The sequence below is a fragment of the Melozone crissalis genome, unplaced genomic scaffold (genome assembly GCF_028551555.1).
Source record: "Melozone crissalis strain CALT ecotype California unplaced genomic scaffold, PUWL_Pcris_2 ptg000066l_1, whole genome shotgun sequence".
NCBI lineage: Eukaryota > Metazoa > Chordata > Aves > Passeriformes > Passerellidae > Melozone > Melozone crissalis.
Genome location: NW_026535844.1, coordinates 9,119,117 through 9,137,907, shown reverse-complemented (window position 1 = coordinate 9,137,907; position 18,791 = coordinate 9,119,117). Strand labels below are relative to the sequence as shown.

Below are 18,791 nucleotides of genomic sequence, written 5' to 3'. Positions count from 1 at the left end.
TTACTGCCGCCCTGGCTGCTCGGGCCTGACCCTTTTCTTCGCTCCTTCATGGTGTGTTGCCGTATCACAATCAGGTGTCACCATTTGTAGAAAGCGAAGGGAGACGACCCGTCCTTTGATCAGCATCGAACTCCAATTTATTGATCCACCAGGCACATTTTATAACAGTGTTAATTAAGCTCATACATATTGCAAAACCCAAGCTCATCATTGGTTACAGATTGAACATTAATCCCTCCTTTTGTTTTCAATACCTGTGGTTTGTTATTGAAACCAAGATTTGTTTTCTCACCCTGATATGAACGGTTCTCAAGGCTTCCATGTTTGTCATTTTTGCTTTCCCAAAACTTACCTAAGGATAAAATATTTACTTGTTATTAAAAACAACCTGAGAACTTCTGCTGTTTACATAAACGTGCCTGAGAACTTTTGTTATTTACAGAAACAGGCTTGGGAACTGCTGCTTACAGCTGCCTTCTACTTTTCCATCAGCTGTATATTATTATGGCATGTCTGAACAAAACTCTACAAGCCATTTCTGAGCAAAATTCTCCAACACGCAATGCCATTGTTCTCCTGCCTGCCACACTGCTGTTGCGGTTGAAGTCATGGAGGAAGCGTCTGTGAAGACCGTTGGTCCTGGCTGCAGTCGGTCCATGACCTTTGGCGGCATGTCCATGTCGACAATGGTCAGCAGCTGAGTCCAGGGTGGTCTGGCAGAATAGGAGATTTCTCCTCCGAAGCCGGTGAGAGCAAGGGCTAGGTGCTCCGATATTGTGGCTGACTCCATGGTCGGCTGCTTGCGGAAAGGAAGGTGGATGCTTGTCGGCTCGGTTCCTAGGTGTTTCAAGGTGAGTTTCCTGCCTTTCATGATGAGGTTAGCGATGCATTCGATTCCCGGGGAAAATGCACGAGCAGGTCTTCCGAGGACCACCCATTGGATTGGTCGGGACTTTTCGGAAGGTCCTTGGGCCAGTACTCCCACTCCTCCCTTCGGTGTAAAGTGGACGTATAGGTCCAGCGGCATGGCTGGGTTCCACCTGGCAAGTGTGCCAGTGGACATCTGGCTTTTGATGAAGTCGAGGGAGCTCGTTGCTTGCGGTGTCAGCTCCTTGGGTTCCCAGGGGTGCTTTCCTTTCAGGAGGTCATATAGAGGGTCCATGACCTCGGGAGGAATTAGGACGATGCTGCGAAGCCACTGCAGCGATCCCACCAGGCGTCGCACGTCGTGGAGCATCTTGATGTCTCGACGGACCTTCACCTTGGGGGGGGTTACATAGGAGCTTGTGATCCCCACTCCCAGGAAGGTCACGCAGGTCCTCTCTTGATCTTTGCGCTCGTGATCTCGAAGCTGTTGGCCTGAAGGATTTCCGTGATTGTGGACACCAGGTGATCTACTTGGCTTGCCAATGGTGCAGCGACTAGGATGTCGTCCATGTATTGAATGATGGTCGCAGTGGGGTAGGAGTGTCAGACTGGCGTTAGTGCTTTGTCCACGGTGATTTGGCATATGGTCGAGCTGTCTACTAGGCCCTGTGGTAATACTCGCCATTGGAAGCGGAGGTTGGGCCGCTCACTGTTTGGAAACACAACGGAAAAGGCGAATCGTTCTCTGTCCTCAGGGTGCAGGGATATTGAAAAGAAACAGTCTTTGATGTCCAGCACTGCGCATGGCTGCCCTGCGGGGATGGCTGAGTTCGTGGGTAGCAGTGTCTGGACTGGGCCCATGGGTCGGATTGTCTTGTTCACTTCTCTCAGGTCGTGGACGAGGCGATAACCTTCTCCGGACCTTTTGGGGATCACGAATACAGGGGTGTTCCATAGGCTGATGGAGGGTTCTAGGTGATCCTTTTGCAGTTCGCAGTCGACCAGTTCCAGCAAGGCTGCCGCTCGAGGCTCTGTCAGGGACCACTGCTCGACCCATACAGGGTCTGATGATTTCCAAGTCAATTTGATTGGCAGCGGAGGGTGTACGGCAGTGGCCCTCAGGATAAATTTGTAATCCTGAATCCTAGCATGGAAAGGACATCCCTTCCTAACAGGGGTGGAGAATTTTGCAGGATGTAGGGATAGATCGCTACTGTCTGTTCTGGTCCCTTTTTCGTGTGAAGTGTTATAGCCACCAGCTGGGTGCTTTTCCAGGCCCGGGACTGCCCTCCCACTCCGTTCACTGGAGGGACTTCTTTGAATTGCCAATGTCCAGGCCAATGTGCTTGGGGAAAAATCATGCAGTCTGATCCCGTGTCCGCCCAAAACTGAAACCCTATAACGTGGAGATCCTGACTGCCGTAAAGGTGGCATGTCCCCCACACCATCAGGGGCTCCTTCCCTATTTTCATGGCCAGGGCCACCCAGAGGTCCCGCTCTGGGGCGTCCCCTGCTGGCCCTGTGGCACTGGCGCAGCTTCTGGCGGTGGAGAATGCGAGAGTACTGCTGGCAGTGCTGCACAACTCTGCCATTGTGCTACTGGCGGGGGTGTGAAACTGACTGCTCCCTGTGGGGGCATGGGGTATGAGGGTCCCCTGCCCCACTGGGGGTTGCTGTAGCTGGGCCGCTGCATATTCCAGGTGGGAGGAGGCTGGATATGGCCCGCCTGCCCCCTCCCTCTCCCGTTTCCCTGAGGCCTGGATCTGCATTCCTTAGCTAAATGCCCCTTCCTTCCACATGCCCAGCACGGTCCCCTAAGTCCCCCCTGGCGTGGTGGAGCAGCTGCTGGTGGGCATCTTGGCTGGGGGCAGTTTACTGCCAAGTGGCCTGCCTGGCCACACTTAAGGCATGCCATCACACTGGTTATTGCAGTGTGGACTGCTGCTTGGATGGGAGCTAGGTGTTCTTCCTTTGCAACGTGTCTGATCATGGCAGCTATGATAGACCCCTGCGGCAGTGATCTTAAAATGTCCCTGGTGGCTGAGTTGCATTGCTGGCGCAGGCATTCTGCCAGCACAGGACCCTTCGCCTCTGAGGGTAATGCAGAGGAATCGAATGCTGCCTGAAGACGGTCCACGAACTGAGTGAAGCTCTCACTCTCACTCTGTTTTATAGAGGACCATGGGGAGGGTTTGGCTATTACTTTGGAAGCAACACGGATGGCTTCTCGGACAGCATGGGTTGTTGTCATAACTTCATGGGCCTGCAGGCCCTCAGCCTGCGCCTGGGGGGTGATCATAGTGGGGTCTGTTCCCATTAACCTCTGTATGCTGGAGCCGTGCAGTGGATGGTCAGCTCCGGTTACCAAAGCTAGCTGCTTTCTACAGTTGTCCTCCCACTCCTGTTTAAAAACGATCATCCCTGCCCCATCGAAAATCATCCTGCAAGTCCACTTAATATCAAAAGGTAGCATGTCATCCCCTCCAAAAACGCTGTCAATGAGTGTGGAAACCATGGCAGAATTAATTCCCTTGTCCGCAATCGCTTTAATAATTGCCTGCACGTCTTTCGGATTTACTGGGGAATAGGTCCTTTGATTTCCGCCTGCCCCCCCCACATGGACCGGGAACATCAGTGTGGCAGAGGGAGCCCACTCCGCGCACGCTATTTTTATTTTCCGCCAGTCTGTAAGCGGGGTTCAGTCTTTCTCTGATAACCCCTTCACCCACGCAGTGTGGCTAGTGACCTTACATGCCGCTGCTCTTTTTCTGTTAAAACTAGAATCCGAGTCAGAATCCTCCGATCCCCTCTCGAGCTCGGAGCTCAAGTCAGAGTCTGAGCCGGAAGTTGTCTGGCCGGACGTTTCTGGGCTGCTCTTCCGTTTTCTCTGGCTCCGACCCCGCCCCTTCCTGCGGGGGTCAGGCCGTTCCCTCCCCCTGGGGCTCTCCCGCCTCCTGCTGGGGGAGGTCCTTGCCCTATAAGGACCTAATGTGAACTGAGCGCTCTGATTGGTCTTACGCTCCTCCGCAGGGGCCGCCCCTTCTTCCCGCTCGCCCACGCAGGCATTGTTAAGCAGGCTGACTGCATTTCCGCCCTCCACGTCTTCCTTTCCGCCCTGAACACGCGGTTCGGCGCCATTTTCAAACGCACAGGGTGGGGGGGCATTTTTATCGATCCCTATGGGGTCCGACAATCCGGCCGGGTTCCACGCCTCCTCCGCGAGCCCCTGCCAGAACGCCCACGCGTGTTCCCCCCCCTCTGATGGTGAGTCCGCTCGCTGAGGGCGTTCCGGCGTTCTCGCCTCCGCGTGCTCACCCGGGACAAGATCCTCTGCGGTTTGCATCGCAGCGCCCACCCCCAGCGGAGGCGTGGCTAATAAACAAGTTCACGCGGCTTTCCAGGTTTCTTGCTCTTGTTGAGCTTTTTGCAGAGCCTGGATAACTCTGCCCCACGATTTTAGGGCTTTCCCTGAGCCTGAGGACATACCTTCCTCGGCCAGAGCTTTTGTACAATTATCCCAAACCCCCGGATGGAGGATATCCACTGGGCTTTCTATAGCCCCAAGCTTAATCAGTCTCGGTAATGCAAGACATAGATCTTTAAGCTTACACTCAATACCCCATTGCGCATGCATCTGACTTACGACCTTCGCTATGGCCTCCATGGTCCACGCTGGTCCGGGGGCGTCCCCCCCGCTGCAGACGGTCCGGCCGCTGCAGCCGCCGTCCTCTGTCCAGGCGAATTCCCGTTACCCGAGCTTCTTCCCGGATGTCGGCACCAGTTGTTGCCTTCTGATATAAGGCAAGGCGACCTGGTTTCGAGGAGCAGCACGGCGACCCAAACTCTCCAGGGTTGCTTGGGCCAAAGAGCACGTAGACACCAATGTGGTAGACGGTCAAAGGCCTTTATTATCTCATCTCGTGGGGTTTTATAGTCTAAGGGGCTTCTCTACGTCAGAGGGGGTCTGCAGTATGGTTAGTAAGGAGTGGAAAGTTATTAGCATTACTATCGTTAGGGGGGCTACATTCCTAGTTACATTCCTAGGGTGATCTCTTATCTTAAGGGATTAGGGGAAAAGGAGTCCTACCGCTTTCCGTCACATCGCGTGATCTTCCGATCGCCTGTCGCTATCTACCACAGACTGTCCAGAATACAAAATGCCTAAAGACCAGCAGCCACTAAGAGGTGCCATTCATGACATTGTATGGATTGCAACAGACATTCTAACAGCCGTTCTCAGTTTCATTATCACCAGCAGCCTCACCACCACCAGCACCATTATCAGCCAAAAAACTTCCAACAGACTTCAGGGTGGCCCCACCTGAAGACAGCAAATGGAAAGCTGTTTCACTCTACCCTCCCCACTATTCCAGAAGTCCAAGATGTGGGAAATTCCCGTGGAGCTCTTCATACTCAGAACAGCAGACCAGAGTCACCAAGGCTTTCCAGCAAGTTCAGGTCAGGACCTGACGCCAGCTGGTGAGTGCTCTGTCTGTACAATTTGATGACTCTGCATATTCCCACCAGAAAATATGGACCCCTAGAGGACCTGAGGGATGTGCTGGTAATAGGTAATCGTATTCATGGACTAAATGAAATACATGTTATAGCAGCAGTACAAACTGTTGGGCCAATTGTCGAAATAACAGTCACTGCTGCACAAAACCACCACACTTCCTGCACAGAGAGACTGTGATTGCCCAAGCCTTTTTATTGCCATTAGACATAGCAATATCCCAGAGCACCCAACGGCATTCTGAGTTGAAATCATGGGCCAAGACAGATCCCTTATAGAGGGTGGCCTGTCGAATAAAGGTAATAACATCTACCTACAAGGGATGATGGACACAGGGGCCAACATTACTATCATTACACAAACAAAATGGCCCCCGAACCAGGAGCTGACTCTTGTCACTGGAGTCATCTCCCCCATTGTCTCCATGAGGAGCAAGCATACTATCCCAATAGAAGGACCAGAGGGCCAAACTGCCACCATCAGGCCATTTGTAGTAGGGCACTCATCATCCTGTGGGCCAGGGACCTGTTGTCCCAGTGGGCAGCTTGACTTGATATTCCACCTCCATCCCAGGATTTCTAGATGGGGCCATTGCAGAGTGCATCACCCCACCACTCACCTGGAAGACTGTCACCCCACCGTGGGTGGATCAGTGGCCCCTCTCAACAGAGAAATTACGTACTCTCGAGCTCCTTGTGGAGGACCAGCTCTCCAAGGGACACATCATACCTACCAATAGCCCTTGGAACTCCCTGTCTTTGTTCTTAAAACACCTGGCAAGGACAGGTGGAGGCTCCTCCATGACCTTTGTAAAATTAACGAGGTCATTGTAGTCTGGCCTTCTCTCTCCCTTCATGCTTCCCCATGATTGGAGACTGGTGGTCATAGATATCAAAGGCCACTTTTTAAGCATCCCTCTCTATCCCCGAGATGCTCCCAGATTCACTTTTTCCATTCCCTCCCTGAACAGGCACATCTGAAGCGCTACCACTGGTGAGTCCTCCCCCAGAATATGAAAAACTCACCCTCTATATGCCAGTGGTACATGGCCCATGTCCTGTTCCCATCCAAAGGACTTTCCCAGATGCCATCATCCTACATTATATGGATGACATTCTCTCTTGGTTTGAAAAGACTGGTGTCTGCTAAGGAAGGCAGGAGCTTCCTGTGAAATGGAAAATGTAAACTCCGTCCCTCTGAATTATTATAATTTTGAAATTAAAAAGCTCTCAAGTAAAGATATGGGAATAACAGTTCTTTACTACGAAAATTAAAAATACAAATGCAATAGTACAAACAAAAAACCCCACTGACCGAGTCAGAATATGACCTGACACCCGGTGGGTCACAGTGGTGGTAGCAGTCCTATTAAATGGTGGCTGCAGTGCACCTGCAGTGACAGGTGTGGTTCTTTTGAAGCAGAGATCTTGTAGAAGGGTGGAGTTTTCCTCTGAAGGTCCAGTGGTGGCGTAGGTGGGCCTGGACTTCCCCTGGGAATGCAGTGGAAAAGAAAGCTGCTCCTCTGGGAATCCAGTGGGAAAAGGCTGTCTCTCTTCTTCCAAATGTCAAATTATATCCAGGTAGGAATGCCTGGCTCCTCCCTCTGGCCGGAGCACCTCACAAGGGGATGATGAAATTTATATCAGTCATGCAGTGACACTCAATGGCCCATTAACAGATATCTCCCAGAGGGGGGATTGTTGAGGAAGCCATAAAGTAAACTGCTGTAAGAGATGGTCCAAAGTTTCCCTCATTTGCCTCCTGACCGTGGCAAGGACAGAGACCAAGATCCTGAAGACCCTGGCTGGAGTTCTGGCCTGTTTGAGGTGGATGCTCACCAAGTGATTGTTTGCAGCTGTGCTTGCTGTGTCACCACAGTACAACTGCTTCAAGCAGGGGCTGAGAGGGAGTGGCTTGAGCTGTACACTTACACCTGCTTCACGATCTCTGCTCATCACAATGGTCGATGAATTTCCCAACCTCTTGGCCAAATGAACTTTCTGGGGTAACTTTGGTGATCCCCTACAGAAAATCCCTCATTTGCTTCACAACCGCTGTAAGGGAAAGGTCTGTAAGGACCTCTCCCAAGAACTGAGACTGAGACCCTTAAAATTCTAACACAGGGGCGCTGGCCTGAATGATGGAAGATGTTTGCCAAGTACTGTCTGCAGGTGTGTTTGCTGGACCAAGACTGGTTTCTCATGGACACCAATCCTGAAAACAATGGATGCCACTCACTGCTGAGATTGACTTGTCCTGTTTTGGAACATGGACTGTCTGTACTCATTTTCAATAGACTTATTCTTCATTGTCTTTTAATGTCTTGTTCCCCCCTCAGTGGACGACTATAAAAGACCCCTGAGTTATCCAAAGATTTTGAGATTCTCTCCAACATGACAAGACACATCTGTTGGCTGGACCACAAGGATTTTGTCTCTCCCTCAGTAGCTATTCCCACCCCCGTCTTTCTCTCTCTCCCTTTATCTGCTTTCTATTCCTTTTATCGCTTTTGCTATGGGCACTCAATAAAAGGTGCATTTGTTTTGATTAAGACTGAAATCCCCTGTGTTGTTTTTGCACTCTGAGATCGGTAAAATGGACCATTACAACCCCACTTGTATGAGCGGATCATGCCATTAAATTGGCATCATGGACCGGATTCTGACAGACAGAGGGGTTTGCAGGGTTGTGTGGATTTGTAACAGGGGAAGGACATTTCACTCCAGCCGCACTGAGCCCGACACCTCAACAGGGGTGAGCGGTTGTCTAGAAAGCAAGGGGGGTGACTCGAATTTGCCACAAACTGCACACACCTAGGTGAAAAACATCCCCATACTCAACTGAGGGTTCTGTCTTCAGAATTTCACAAAAGATCTCTTTGTGCAAAAGGGGAAACTGTTTTTTGTGTATGTGTGAATCTGGACTGTCTGGGAAGTGAAGGGACTACTTGAAGTAACTGAGTAGAACCTCCCAGGCAGATTAAGTCTCTTCACCCACTCAGGGAAGGGAAGGGAAATACAGCAAGACCTGTAAGATTGTGTAACTTAAGTCTATACCTCTCTGTCATGGTTTTGGTCCCTTCATAAAATGACTGAAAACCTCAACACAAAAGTTAAAGCTGAATTTTATGCTCTACTAGCCAAACACAATGCCAAACCTTCTCCAGGAGGAGAAGAATGGGTACAAAGTAACTGATTTAATTTGGAAAATGTTATTGATAGAGTATGTTCTTTACAACATGAAACAAAAATTTAAACTGGCCAAAAACAAAACTATTCTCTGCTCAGTTTTGGGAGCTTGTCTCACAGCAGCTATAGAAACTCTCTTAAAGTGAAGAAGTGAGGAAAAAGGTCTAATGGACTCCCTTCAAAACCTAGTTGAAATTTTGCAAAAACAATTAAATTAATAAAGGAATGAGATCCATCTGTTACGAGCTGCCCTTAGAGAAGAACATGTTAAGAATTCACTGAATGCTGATTCCTCGACACAGGCAGAGGAAAAAGAAACTCCTCACATTAAACAGATTTATCCCCATAAGGAACTAGAAGCAGTAAAACACTGTGGAGAAAACTGCTACACTCATTTGAGACCCTTGGTTAGAACAGAATATAATTATGTTAATGATGAAGATTTTGAATCACATATCAGAACTGAACAACTACCATTCAGTGCTACCGAATTAGCTAAGCTGAAGAAAAAATATGGGCGCCTTCCACAAGAATCGGAGAAGAATATGTCTTCTGAGTGTCCCTCAGTGGTGGAGATCAAATTAAATTAACGGAACAGGAGACCAGTGGGTACTGGGGACATGGAGTTTTCTAAACAACAGGACATAAGCGTGACACATGGTCCCTGACACAATGTGCAGCTTTCTGGGCCGGGGGAATGAATCCTTTGGAAAGGGGAGACCCTTTAGCTATAGTCAGTACCCTCAACCAGGTTTTGGAAAGCGCCCACAAAGCCACCTGCCTGCAAATGATTCATGGAATAAAAGTTGATTCCTGGTTTTCAGTCACCAATGCAATTACCTGTAAAACCTGAAATTATTACTTCTTTAATTCGAGGGCTTCCAGAACACCTAAATGTACAGCAATTACTTTACAGAAAACCATCATGGCCTTGGGTCCCATAGAGAGACTAGGTAGATTCCTTGGTAACCCCACCGACCAAACTGGATCTACTGATTCTGGTTTCACTCCATACTCCATCCCCTCACAGCCCCCAGCTTCTCAATCTAATTCACCTGCCAGTAGCGGTAAAGTTTGGACATGGAGTGAGGTTGCAGTAGATTAGATTAATTGCAGTAGACAATATGGACCTGTAAAAACCCTGAAGGAAAAATCAGAAAAAACAAATGGTGTTTGGTTTATCAGGGCACCTCACACTGAAAATTTAGAGAAGGGAAAACAGATCCCCGTGGCTTCGGGCCTAGCCAGGACCTCCTGCTGCATCCCCGTGCTGATTTTGGGGGTGGGTCGTGTGTCCCCCAAGCCCCGCTGTCACTCTGCCCCCACCTGGCTGCTCCCAGTGTTCCCAGTAAATCTTCCCAGTTAAACACAGTCCAGTTTATGGGGGGCACTGGGGAGGGACCTGGGGGGACCCCGCGGGGGGCTGTGACTGGGCAGGGAGGGTGGGGGCCAGGTGGGGAACACTGGGTGCTGTGGGTCTGTTTGGCAAGTGAGTCATCAGCCCTGCTCTCTCTGATTGGCTGATTCCCATTCATTGCATTCTCTGATTGGCGGAGGAGTGGCACAGAAGATGAGACAAGGAAAGGGAGAGATCGCGCCCAGAGCACCAGCACGGGGACAACAGAGCCAGCCTGGGCACAGGGAGTGAATTTATTACCAACCAAATCACAGCAGCACAAGGAGAAGGGAAAGAAATCTCTCCAACACCTTCCCCCCACCCAATGGGGATCACCCAGAACAGGGGTATTGACAATGGAGAGATGGGGACATCTGAGTTTAGATCAGAAGCCAATTTTATTGAGTATACCAGGGGTTTATATAGGGTTTCACTTGCATGGTAGTTATATGGGGCTCTATTTTTGGTAACAATTTCCCATTGGTTACAAATTCTTCATGACATCATGTCACCTGGTAACATTATCTTATCAAAATCTCACATGTTGCTTGGTCACTTGCTGCCCAGGGAGCCTTTATCTGTGTCTGTTTTTCCCACACTTTCTGCTCGCTCAGACCTAAGATAACAGGCCCCTTTATCAGTTCCTCTGTACTCTGTTTTATTCCCCATAAGGGGTCACCACGGATCTGCCCAACAATGGTCACTGGGGATCATCCAACATGGATCCACCAATGGGGGATGGAGCTGGAGCAGCCCACGAAGCTCTTCCCACACTCGGGGCACTCACAGGCTTTCCTTAGTGGTGCCTCCGTTGGTGTTGGGTCAAGGCTGAGCTCCTGGAGAAGCTCTTCCCACACTCCCCACACTCGTAGGGCCTCTCCCCGGTGTGGATGCGCCGGTGGGTGGTGAGGGTGGAGTTGCGCTTGAAGCCCTTCCCGCAGTCGGGGCAGCGGAAGGGCCTCTCCTCCGTGTGAATCTGCTCATGTTTGACGAGATCGGAGCTGACGTGAAACTTCTTCCCACACTCAGGACACTGATAGGGCCTCTCCCCGGTGTGGATGCGCTGGTGTGTTGTCAGGGTGGAGCTCCACCCAAAGCTCTTCCCACATTCCAAGCAGGTGTAGGGCCGTTCCCCAGTGTGGATCACCTGGTGCCTCATCAGGCCAGAGCACTGCCTGAAGCTCTTCCCACATTTCCCACACTCGTAGGGCTTTTTGCCAGTGTGGATCATCTGGTGCCGAATCAGTTGGGAGCTCTGGCTGAAACTCTTTCCACACTCCCCACACTCGTAGGGCCGTTCCCCAGTGTGGATCCTCTGGTGCCGGATCAGGTCAGAGCAGTCTCTGAAGCTCTTCCCACAGTCCCCACACTCAAAGGGCCGTTCCCCAGTGTGGCTCTCCTGGTGCCGGATCAGGGTTGAGCTCCGGCTGAAACACTTCCCACATTCCCCACACTCGTAGGGCTTTTCCCCAGTGTGGATCTTCTGGTGCTGGATCAGGTTGGAGTTCCACCTGAAGCCCTTCCCACATTCCAAGCACTTGTGGGGCTTCTCCCTGCCATGAGGCTTCTCCCTGCCATGAGGCTTCTCCACCAGCTCTGAGCTCTGGCTGCATCTCTGGCCACCTTCTTGGCTCAGGGGGGCTCTTTCCTCCCCGCAGCTCCCTGGGCTGGGTTTGCAGCCCCTCCTCGTGCGAAATCTCCAGGGCTTTTCCTCGTCCTCCATCCACACACGCCCTGGGAATGAAAAATCCTGGTTTGGGGAAAAAAAACAAGATGAGAGTGCCTTGGGCTGGTGGCTCCTCTATGCCCGAGTCATTGGGAACCTTGCCTCTGTAAGAACCTCCAAAACAACATGATTCAGCACCAAAATCCTGCAATCTTCAAGACATAGATAAAAAACTCTGCCAAAATCAAGATTCAGCCAAAACCACCTCCAAAATACAAAGATTCAGAACCCACAAAAAAACTGTAACACCAACATATTAGCCAAATAAAGCTCAGAAACACCAAGATTCAGCCCCCATGAAAATCATGGATCCTCCTCCCCGGATACCTGCGACATGTGAGGGGGCAACACTCCGGGAGCTGGGGGTAGAGGGTGCAGATACAGGGAGGGGTGGAACCTTGTGGTGCTTCCTGTTTCTGCTCTTCCTCCTGTGTCTCCACACATCTTCACACTCCTCTTCCTCCTGCTATTCCTCCTTCTCCTGCACAATCCCACCTTCTCCTCCCACATGCATCATTTGACCATTTTGTTCCTCAACTCTGCTTCTCCTTCCCTTCTCCTCCTGCCCCAGGCCCAGCTCCCACTGCTGGCTCCCTCTTCCCCCCAAACCCACAGCATCCCACGGCAGGGGCAGGGATGGAGCTGGGGCAGGTCGGGCTGGGGCAGCGCTGGGCTCTCGGCCGCTCCCGCCCGCACTCGGTCCCCACTGCAGCCGCTCCCGCCAGGACAGCGCGGGGGGGCCCGGCCTTGGCGCTGCCCCGGTCCCACCTCCCCAAATTCCCCTCGCTTTTGGACAACAGGGCATGGATGGCGTTGGTGTGCTGGGAAGAGACTGGGTGAAGGGGAGTGTGCAGCAATATGGTTAAAGCAGGAAGCAGCAGGAGGAATCTATGTGGTAAGAAAAAGAAAAGAGGAGGAAGAGAAAAATACCGAGGATTGGGATGTTTTTCAGCAGTGTCTTAACCACAACCTTTGCCAGCTGATCATTTGAATCCCTGGTTTCCAGGAGAGAAAAACAAGGAGGTCAGGGTTTCAGGGGGTTTCTCTGTGGGGGGCAGCGGCAGCACCAGGCGCAGAGCTGCGGCACCAGGAGCACGGACTGGGGGCCTGTGGGCAGCTGCGGGGCCGGGCCGGGGCTGTGGGGCAGCCGGGGCTCAGCGCCGGGCGCTGCCTGACCCCACCAGCCCCGGACAGGGCCGGCAGCGGCCCCCGGCTCTCAGGAGGCTGCGGGACACCCCGGCCGCTGCCCGGCCCCGTGGAGCTGCCGGCCCTGCCCGCCGGGGGCGCCTTTGGACACTGCGGCAGGACAGGGAGCGGCTCTGGGATACGGGCTGGGGAGGGCACCCTGAGCACAGGGAGGAGGATTATAAGGCAAGGGAAAGGCGGATTATAAGGCAAGGATCAACATATTCTTTGGGTCGCTGGAAAACAAATGATTCTGCAAAAAGCTCAGCAGCTGTCAGAGGATGAGCACCCACAGGCACTGGGGGGGCTGCAGGAGGGGCACAAGAAGGCCCTGCAGCACTTGGGCACAAAGGCACAGCAGGTGAATGCAAGAAGGGAGCAGCAAAAGGCCAAGCTGAAGGCAAAGGCCAGGGCACAGTTCCTACAGCCCCTGAGGGATCAACCCCAGGGCCCAAGGGGGCCCCAGCACCCAGGGCACGGCTCGGCCACAAGCACCTGGCAGAGGCATTGCCCTCCTCGGCAGGGGAGAGCCCACCCAAACAGCCCCTGGCAAGGAACCAGGGCTCCAGCTGCAGGGCACAAGGACACTGCAAGCACAGACAGCAGCATCCTCAGGACCAGCAAGTCCATCCCTTGATGGACATGGATTGCCAGGGCTGTCACAGCTCCCATCACACCAGGGACCCTCCACACTAGAGCCCTTGAGAACATTCAGGCAGGGTCTGCATTGAGAGGAGTCATTTCCTGATGGACACAGGAGCCTCTCAATCCACTCTGAATCTCAGACCCAAGGGGCGGATAATACCAAAAATGTGTTGGATTATTCAGGGAAAGTGGGAAAGATGTGTGGTTTTATTCAGCCACTATTAGCAGATGTGGGAGATGGGTGTGAAATGCATGAGTTTTTATTTGCTCCTAATTGCTATCATGATTTATTGCGAAGGGATTTGATCACTAAACACAGAATGCAAATTAATATTATAAAAGGTGATATAGAGGCCAGTTCTGTTGTACCTCTGTGTCAAACGTCTGGCCAGGCCTATGCTGAAGTGAACCCAGAAGTGTGGGCAGCCCCAGGGAAAGAGGGAAAATTAGATATGGAGTCTGTCCAAAGTACTCTGAAGCAACCAGGACAAGTGGTGTCTAAAAGCAACACCCTGTTCCAGGGCAGGGAAGGAAGGGCAATCAGACACAGCGCAGGTCACCGCCCCATGCTCAGCTCAACCCGTGGAGCTGTGGGTGCTCATGAAAGCCTAGCACTGAAATGCCCTGAGCAGGAAGGCTTCAATATCTTCTACTGACACCATGGCACCTAACAGGGTGACAAAAGGAATTCTGAAAAGCTGATAGGCCACCAGAAGAAATCCCACAACACCATGGACCAGCGCCTGGGAACCCAAACCAATTTATATCAGGAGCCACAGAACCCATTTCTCATTCCAATGACATCATTAGATTACAAGCTGTCCTCAAAATAATAACCAACCAGACAGATCCAGCTCCTGACCTTCCTGCTGACCAATCCACTGAAATGAGGAAGACAACACTAAACCATAGGATGGGATCAGATCATCTGTTAGCAGAAAAAGGAGGAGTTTGTGGAAAATTTAATAACTCAAACTGCTGTTGGCAAATAGATGACAAAGGAAAAGTGGTGAAACAGAAAACAAACGAAACAAGAAAGCAGCTCATGTTCCAGCCCAAACACGGAAAGGATGGGAATGGGACATGGTTTCATGACTCCCTGGCAGACCATGGGTTAAACAAATGCTGTTTCTCCTCTCATGTGCTACAGCAACTCTCATCTTTTTACCATGCTCCACACCTTGAGAGTGCAGCTCATTCAGCAGCTGAGTGAGGGGATGCAGGTGGCAGCCAGACCTCTTAATCCAGAAACGGCTACAGAAGGACAGGGAATGAGGGCACTGAGAATAATCCCAAATCCAAAGAGGACCCAGGAAGAAAAAACAGAGTCAATGAGTGAATCTGCTTGGAGATAGGGTCAGGGACTTGTAGATAAGGAAGTAATGGGAGAAGCCATCAGTTTTAGAAAATATTAGAAATTGACACAGAAAGCTCTTCAAAGTCCTGCTGAATTCCTGAATTTCCAGAAGAGCAGACTTAACAGAGCAGTGAATATCAGCTGTTATACAAAAGTGGGGGTGCACATTAACAGGGACATGCAGTTGGAGGATCGGGAGGTCTGAACCTTCCAAGTACCTCAGCCAGTGGGCAAAGGGAGAGGGAGACACAGCCGGGAAAATGAGGATAAAAAGGAGGCTGCAAACTACAACAATGGCAGAGACCGCACAGCAAATGCCCCACGGCCTCTCCCTCTGCTCAGCAATAAAGTCACTTTTACAGGACTCCTCTGTCTCTCTGGGCACAGAAACCTCCGGCCACGGGAATTTCCGCGCACAGCCCCGGGCACGGGGCAGCCCCCTCTGTCCCAGCCACAGCAACCGGGCCGTGCCAGCGCTGCTCCGCCAGCGGCTCCTGCCGAGGCAGCGGCCGCAAGGAGACCGCGGGCAGGGGATGCCCGAGAGAGGCCCCGAGCCCCTGGGAAGCCCCTGCAGAGCCATGGAAGCGGCTCCTGGCGGCACCTGTGAGCCCGGGGCGATCCCCGCTGGAGCAGCCCGTTCCCGAGGGATGTGTCCCGTGGGAGGGACACCAGGCCGGAGCAGGACGAGGATTCCTGTCCCTGAGGGGAGGCTGTGACAGGACCGGGCTGTGACCCCCATCCCCTGCGCCTCTGGCTGGGGAGAAGCGAGGGAATGCGGGACAGAGTTAAGCCCGGGAAGGAGAGAGAAGTGGGGCCAGGATATTTTCGTAGGAATTATTTCAGTTCTCATTCTCTTGCCCTGCCATGTTTGATGATAAATTCAATTAATTTCCCCAAGTCAAGTGTGAGAGGAATGATGGATTTTGTCCTTACAAACAGGCTGTGGGTCTGCTGGTAGATCAAACCAGCACTGAGAGATAAAAGAAACAATGGAAAAGATTCCACTGATTGATCAATGGGAAAAGATATTTGCTTTTACAAACAAACTTTAGGTTTACTGATAAATGAAACTGAACACTGAAAGATGAAAGAAACATTGAGGGAAAACCCTAAATTCCATAAGAATTAAAAATTAAAAGGGAGGTTGTACATCAGAGGGAATTCTTAAGTATCGGGAGTAGCGGGAAATTTGAACCTCTCAAGTACCTCAGCCAATGGTGAAAGAGAGAAGGGAAATGCGGCCGGGAAACTGGGATTAAAAGGCAGGCTGCGTCCTCCAAAAATTGGAGAGACCCCAGGGCAATGCCCCATGGCCTCTCTCTTTATTCGAATAAAGTAAAAGGATTCCTCTGTCTCCTTTTTGGACACAAACCTCTGAGGTTTGTGGATTAATTCTCCTGACAAGTGCGTTTGCCCGTCACCAGTGATTGAACTGTCCCACCCTCACCCAGACCCTCGAGCCTTTCCTTATGTGCTCTGTTTCCTGCCCAGGGACAGGAGGGAAGTGACAGAGAGGTTCTGGCCTCTCTCCAGCATCCCCTGCTCCGGCCTGGGCTCCTGCCGAGGCTGCAGGCGGGTCCCGGCTCCGTCCCGCACTCACCCCAGCTCCCAGCGCCCTCAGGTCCCGGTCACACCGAGCTCCCGGCGGTTCGGGGCAGCACCAGCGGCTCCTTGGCCTCCTGCCCGGGCCGGGCCCAGCGCCGAGGCCGCTCCTCAACCGCGGCTGCCGGGAAATGCCGGAGTGCGGGGAAAGGGAGGCGGGGCCGTGCCGTGTGCAGAGCCCGCCCCTCATCGCGATTGGCTGATTCTGCCGTCACTCCTCGAGCTCGCGCGGTGATTGGTGGGAGTGGGGCCAAGCACGGCCCCTGGTGCCGCCCTGAGGGCGGCCTTGGCTCGGCAGAGCCGCCATTACCGGAGTGTTCGTGCGGGCCTGCCAGCTCTCGCAGTGACTGGTGCCCGGTGAGGCGGCGGCGGAGCTCGGAGGCAGCCCCAGCGCAGCCTCCGGCCACGGGGCAGGCCCCTCTGTCCCAGCCACAGCAACCGGGCCGAGCCAGCGCTGCTCCGGCAGCGGCTGCTGCCGAGGCAGCGGCAGCAAGGAGACCGCGGGCAGCCGCTCCTGCAGCGCCCTCACGCCAGCGGCAACACGGGCCGGACACGGCACAACGAACCCGCCTGAGCCCCCTGCCGCCCCCGAGGCCCGCAGCAAGCCCCGAGCTCCCTTCACAAGCCAGCGCGGCTCCCACCTGCGCTGCGGCCGCCTCCGAACTCCGCCGCCGCGTCACCTGTGGGGTCCCGGTCACCCCGTGCATGATCCCGGTCACTCCCAGTATGTTCCAAATTACTCCCGGTAGGATCCCAGTTGCCCCCAGCATGGTCCCAGTGGCTCCCAATCATGCCCTATATGGTTCCTTTCATTCTCAGTAAGAGCTCTCTGTGGCCCCAGTCACCTCCAGTGTGATCCCAGTTACTCCCAGTACCATGCCAGTCACTCCAAGTGTCACCCCATCAGTCCCAGCATGATCCCAGTACGACCCCAGCATGGGCCAGCTGCTGCCAGTATGATCCCAGTTGGTCCCTGCATGATTCCAGTTTCTCCTCTTCACCCCTACTACAGATCTGATCACTCCCAGTATGATTGCAGTCAGTCCCAGGATTATCCAAACCATTCCCAGTCCCTCCCAGTATATCTCAATTGTCCCCTGCATGCTCTGAGTTGCTCCCAGTCGCCCTCAGTGTGTTCCCAGTATATCCCAGTATGATCCCTGGTGCCTCAGTTCTGCTTCCAGTGGGTTCTTTTCCCAATCTGTCCCAGTCCATCTCAGTCCCTCCCCAGCAGCTGCTGCCATTTCACAGATCCTGCCCCCCCACCCAATTCCCGGGCACTGGGACCCCCCTGCAGCCCTTTATCCTGCACCAACACCCCCTGCACCTTCTTACCCTGCACCAACACCCCCCTGCACCCCCTTATCCTGCACCAACACCCCCCTGCACCCCCCTTTCCCGGGTATCCTCCTCTCCCGGCCCCTGGATCCCCCGTTTCCGTGACCCCGGGCGCCCATTCCCGGCCAGCCCGGGGCACCTCAGCCCCAGCCTCCCTTTGCTGGGAAACCCGGCCTGGGCACGGCCCTCTGCGGCCGCTCTGGGATTTGTGATCCCCCAAAGGAAAGGGAGAGAACAGCACAGAGAGAGAGAAGCAGATTGGGAATCACGGGTCGGGTCCCAGCGCCCAGCCCTGCTCCGCCGGGGCTGGGACCCGCACCCGCAGGAAAAATTGGCTCCGCTGCTCGCGGTGCTTGCTCGGCTTTGGGCCGAGCCCAGCGGGGTCCGGGCAGAGTTTGAGCGCAGGGCCGGGAGTTCAGCACAGCCCGGCCCGGGGGTCCCGCAGGGCGCGACCCTGGAGGGTCCCAGATGGATCCCGAGGGATCCCGAGGGGGGGCAGGAGGGGATCCAGGTGAATTCCCTGGAATTCGCCCTTTTCCCCTCCCCCTTTTCCCCTCCCCCCGCGCTCCTCGGGCACTTTCGCTTTCGCGTCTCTCCAGCTGCGCCACAGCCGCGATCGGGGACGGCTGCGATGGCTCCAGCGCTGGGGCTGGGGGTGCTCTGGGGGCTCCTGGGGCTCCTGGGGAACCCGGGGAGCGCGACCAAAGGTGAGTGGGACCCCCCGAAACCGGGACCCCCCTGAACCGCAGTTCCCGGGCACCGGGACCTGTTGCAGAATGAGCCGTTTGTCGGGGATGAGCCATTTGTCGGGTGCACGGAAAACTCGGACTCAATATGAGTCATCCGCAAGTTCCGTTTTATTGAAGAGAGCATCAGACACTTATACAGCAAGTAATGAACTCATGAATATTCTGTAATTTACACCGTCCATTGGCCACACCACAACATCAGCTCTTCCCCATTCCTCAGGG

The 18,791-nt window shown here is 53.3% G+C and overlaps 1 protein-coding gene and 1 pseudogene across 1 annotated transcript in view; one reads left to right on the top strand and one right to left on the bottom strand.

Moving 5' to 3' along the window:
* Nucleotides 1-16,604, bottom strand: part of LOC128945469 (zinc finger protein 208-like) — a 304,103-nt pseudogene extending 287,499 nt beyond the window's left edge.
* LOC128945481 (zinc finger protein 420-like) overlaps nucleotides 1-18,791 on the top strand; it is an 85,003-nt gene that overhangs the window by 31,872 nt on the left and 34,340 nt on the right. The window lies entirely within an intron of this gene.